The sequence below is a fragment of the Elephantulus edwardii genome, unplaced genomic scaffold (genome assembly GCF_000299155.1).
Source record: "Elephantulus edwardii isolate Elephantulus edwardi_28Jun2011 unplaced genomic scaffold, EleEdw1.0 scaffold00023, whole genome shotgun sequence".
Taxonomy (NCBI): domain Eukaryota; kingdom Metazoa; phylum Chordata; class Mammalia; order Macroscelidea; family Macroscelididae; genus Elephantulus; species Elephantulus edwardii.
Window position 1 is genome coordinate 17895088 of NW_006399773.1, and position 5520 is coordinate 17900607.

Genomic DNA, 5520 nt, shown 5'->3' on the forward strand with positions numbered 1-5520 from the left:
ATCTTACAGTATACCAGATACGTTCAAATAAAGGTAAATCAGTATTATTGCTGTTTTTAAGTATTTTGTTAATTCACTTGCACTCATATGATGACAGTAGGGTTAATATTTGTCAATTCATGCCACAGATGAATTTGTAATACAAAGTTGCATGGGTAAACACAAGAATATCTATTACTATTCTGAAGCTGAGATGGAGATGTTGACCCAAAATAATGTTCGGTTGTCCTCTCTTTATGTCATCACGTATTTTCTCAAGCCAAGGAAATTAGTATAAGCTTGAAATTGTAAGGACAGTGTTTCATCTGTTGGAGTCCTGTCCTATAAGTTACCAAAACTGGTAAATGGCCATGAATATTGATTAATCCTGAGATGTCAGACCTTTACTGGACTTAAAGTGAAGAAACTTTCATGATCAATGAACAATAGGACTCATTTTATCCAACTGTGTAGAGATCAATGACTTATTCTATCCTCTCCAGGGCACTAATTTTTAATGCGTAATTAGCACAACCTTCTTGAACTCTGTCTTTTCAGCACTTAAAAAAAAATTACTTGTTCCCTACAAGTCACTCAATAATTTTCTAAACTTTCCTGTATTCCATTCGCTGCCATTTAATACATTCAACTTTGTCAAACTTTTTTTTTAAATCCTGGTAGTGTATATAATTTAAAGGCATGTAAAAACTAAAAGTGAAAATGTAAAGCATAATATTCTTAGTGTTTAAAAGAGACCTAATATTTTTTCCATTATAATAGCCATCTTTTAAAAAAAATCCAGATATAAAATGTAGTCTTGTAGTCTTTCTAGGTTTTCCTTTTTTACAAAAACAAAAAGGCAAATAAAACCTTCCTCTTTGTCATTCCTACAGATGGATGAATTTCAGGCAGCTATATGCTTCATCCTGGGATGTCTGGCTTGGCCGCTGTGCCTCAGTGCTTTCCTACAAGGGTAGAGTTCTAAATTCCAAGGCAGAAGCACAGGAAGCGGGTGGGGGTGACAGATGCAGAGTGTGGCGTGATGCTTCACACTGTGCAGGGTGGAGGACAAGGAGGAAGCTTCCTCCTCCACCCAGCTGCCAAGGCTTCACCTGATGATGAGTTTCCTGACTTCATCATACATGAAGATGAGGAGTGAGTAAGGGAAGGCACAGAACCACTAGGTAGGTTTGAGGAACTACATCCTCAGGGCCACCCCCAAGTCAGAGCAGTAGGAAAAGAAAGCAGCAAGGGCCGTCTCTTCAAAGAGGCCAAATATTAAGAGCTTGTTCTTCATCCCATGCTGGAAAACAGAATTCCTTCTGGTCTTGCAGATGATCAAGTCAGCCCACTGCACCACCATGATGCTGACAACGAAGGCAGTATGGCAGGTGAACTCCACGCTTTCCCTCTGCTCATAAGTCCACAGCTGCCCATACCTATCTTCCACATCAGTGACCCAGCAGTCATCCCAGTCCACTCAGATACCCAGGAGGTAATGTGGAAGGAAGCCATTCTCGGCCAGAAACCCAAAGTAAAGAAGTCTCCCAGCGCCTGGATCATACCAGTTTGTCCATATGCCATACTGATGAGCCTCTCGTCACCAGTTTGTTTGTCTGACTTGGAATTTCTGGGCTGCCTCTTCTTCATGATATCACTCTCAGCTTGATCATATGCAAGAGAGGTGGCAGGAATCGTGTCAGTGCCCAAGTCAATGCAGAGGATGGTGACGGTCCCCAGTAGGTGTGGAATGTTTGCAATAGTAAATATCAGGAAGGAGATGACTCTGGAATGTTCAGGTGACAGTATAAGCAAGGGATTTCTTCAAGTTATCAAAGATCAGATGACCTTCCTCAGCTCCAGTCACAATTGAGGAAAACTTGTCATCCAAAAAAATCATGTCAGCAGCTTGTTTAGACACATCTGAGCCAACAATTCCCATGGCAACCCCAATGTCTGCCTTCTTCAAAGCTGGAGAGTCATTCACACCATCGTTGGTTACAGCCACGGTAGCATACCCTGTCACTGGCAGTCCTCCACGATTATTACCTTCTGCCGAGAGGAGGTTCTGGCAAATGCAATCTCAGTATGATACTTCAAAATGCCATCCAGCTGCTCAGCGTTCATGACCTTCAAGTCACTTCCATGGACCACACAGGCATTGACATCTCTGGGGTTCACCTGGCTCACAGAGATGTGGAGGTAGGCACCAATGTCTTCCATGGACTCATTGCCCTCTAAGATGATGCCCATGTCTTTGACAATGGCTTTGGCTGTGATTGGGTGGTCTCCTGCAACCATGACGACCTTAATTCCAGGGCTTCAGCATTTGCCCACAGCATCAGGAAGAGCAGCACTGGGAGGGTCAATCGTGTAGATGAGGCCAATAAAGCAGAGGTTGTCTACAGGGAAATTGAGATCATTGGTGTCAAACTGGAACTCTTCTGGAAACTTCATTTAGCAGAAGAAGGTACCAGAAACCTTGCACTCTCTGATGCCCCCAAGCTCCAAGTAGGCATTCTGAAAGGCTTCTTTCAGCTCCTCATCCAGGAGCTGCTCCTCGTCATGGATCCGGATGGAACTTCAGAGGTCCACGATTGGCTCTGGAGCTCCCTTTATGACTAGTAGATTTCAGGGCTCAGATGTGTTGGGGTTCTTATGAATAGACAACTGTACTTGGTGGAGCTGAAAGGTATCTCTACAGTCTTGGCATACTGGTCCCTCGTGGCCTTCACTGAACCATAGCACACCTCAGTGCACTTCAGGAAGGCTGACTCAGAGGCATCTCCGACAACTGCCTGCTTGAGAATAGGTAGGTTTTCCTTGTAAGTCTGGAACACTATACTGTTACAAACAGCTGAATTCACAACAGAGCAATACAGGTTGCTGATGTCTTATCAAATGAAACACCACTCTGGTTCTCCATGGTATCAACTTGATGGATTTGAATGTCAAACCACATGTAAGTGACTGTCATCCAGTTCTGAGTCAAGGTTCCAGTTTTATCAGAACAGATAGTAGATGTAGACCCCAAGGTTGCCACAACTTCCAAGATCTTCCCCAGGCAGTTTTTCCTTGCCATGCATCTGGCAGAAAGCATCAGACATACTGTGACAGTGGTCAGCAAGCCTTCTGGCACAATAACTACAGTAATGCCAATGAGGAAAATGACAGCCTCAAGCCAGGTATACTCCAGGATCAGAGACAGGCTGGAGAAAGACACACCGTGGAACACAGCCCACCCATGATGATGTGGATGAAATGCTTGATTTCTACAGCAATAGGAATCTGACTGTACTGTAGTCCAGAAGCAAGTGTGGTAATTTGTCCCATCACAGTGTGAACCCCAGTGTATAAAACAATGCCATGTGCCTTCAACACAGTGGTTGAAAAAAAGACAAATTTTCTTTTCTCCAGAGGGTTCCCATTCATGAAATCTGGAGACCTGGCCTGAGGTCCTGATTCTCCAGTGAGTGAGGACTTAGCCACCTTGCAGCCAGCCATTAGCAGAAATGATTCTCAAATCTGAAGGGATTCAATCTCTACTCTTCACTTCCACCAGGTCCCCAATAACAACTTCTGGACTGATGCTCATTTTCTTACACCATTTTGAATCATGAGAGCTTGTTGAGGAACCATGTTTTTGGAGGATTCCATCATCATCATACTTTTAGCTTCTTGATAATAGGAGAAACAGCCCGTGATGATGACGACAGCGGACAGTAGCACACTGAGATAGAGATTATCATTACTAAGATCCTCTCCTGTGGCAGGTACAATGCATATCCCAAGAAACAAAGAACTGCTCCAATCCACAGCTACACTGAGAACCCCTCAAACAGCTGCCAACAGAATTTGACCCATTTAGGAGTAGTGGGAGGAAGGATGAGGACATTGAAACCATTTTAGCCCAGGATCTCTGCAGCTCAAGCAGGTGTTAAACTTCAGCTCAAGTCTGTTCCACATTTGTGATGAAGTTCATCAAGGCAAAATTTATGGTCATTCAAAGATACTTCTTTCTTCAGCTCAGTCATGTCCCTCTCTTTCTTGGCCTTCTTTTTGTCACCATGTTCTGAAACACCTGCAGGATCATATTTATTGCATCCAACCACCTTCCTCATGGAGAGAGGGCAACCTGTGCCCCGTGCCTGGTCCTGCTGCTTGGAAATTAGAAAGGAGAGAAAAGAGTACTCTTGTTTTCTATTTGTTTGGTTTATTTTTCCCATATTTTAATTTTTAATCTACTATTTATTTATTTAGTATTAACACAAGATTTATTGAGCTATATTTTAGTACAGACAATGGGGCTGGCCCATGGTGCTCTTGATTTACAAAGCCTGAACATTCTGCCAATTCTTATTTAGCAGTAAAAACAGAAAGTTAGATGTTGTAAACAAGTTCAAAGACAGTACCTTTTTCATCTGGAATTTGATGATGGACTTCACCTCATCCACTTTTGCCACTATGTTCTCACTGTGGGTCAGCAGAGAAGGAGACAACTTTACCTTTTCTTCTGTATTTGTATTTATCTGGAAGTTAAAGCATAATTTTAAATGGGCTAATGACAGTGATTTTGCAAAGAGATCTTTCTTGAATGAAGTGCAATCCTAATGGTCATTAGAAGAAAAGATGGTAAACTTCGTCTCACTTATTTCAGTCTTTTTTTTTTTTTCAGGAGAAGCAAGTCTTTGGAGAGAGACATCATGCTGGGAAAGGGATAGGTTTGACAAAGGAGATGACCTTCAATGAAATATACTGACATAGTGATTACCACAACCACAACGGGCTTGAGCATAATGGAGCTAGCCAGGATGGTGCAGGATAGATCAAGATTCAGATTTATTAATTTATAAGGTTGTCATGAATTGTAGTTGACTCAATGCCATATAATAACACATGACAGTGAATCCACCCCGCTCTGTCAGCTTGCCATACTGCTTTGTCTTGCATGTAATAGTGATGCTGGAAACTATACTCATCTTTTAAACACCAGCTGAGTCATCGAGGGTGGACAGTTTTCAACAGTTTCCAAACTAAAACAGATTAAGAAGTGAGATTGGATACTTAGAATTTCGATAATATGGTATGAGGAAAATGGTTATAATTAAATGAAATACAATACTCAATTTTGTTTGGCATTTTGGTATATAATTGTTGTTGTTGTTGTTAGGTGCTGTTGAGTCAACTATAGCTCATAGAGATCCTAAGGACAAAAGATACGAACCTTGTTCTACCATGTGCCATCTTCACACACTTCCTGACACACAGAGCGTATTGCAGCCATCACCATGTTAATCCACCTGGCTGAAGGTCTACCTCCCCTTAACTAACCACTACCGTTCCCAGCGTCATGTTCCTCTCCAAGGAATAGCCCCTCCTAACAACATGCCCAAAGTAAGTGAGGTGAAGCATGTTCACTCTCGCCTCCACAAGACTCTCTGACTCTACTCTCTCCAAGACGTATCTGTTTGTTCTCTTGACCATCCATGGGATGTACAGTGATCTTCTCCAGAACCACCATTCAAAGATATCCATTCTTCT

General features: G+C 42.4%; 1 pseudogene; it reads right to left on the bottom strand.

The window, feature by feature from the left end:
* Positions 1-883: 883 nt before the first annotated feature.
* Positions 884-4049, bottom strand: LOC102876269 (annotated as a pseudogene).
* Between the last annotated feature and the right edge of the window lie 1471 nt (positions 4050-5520).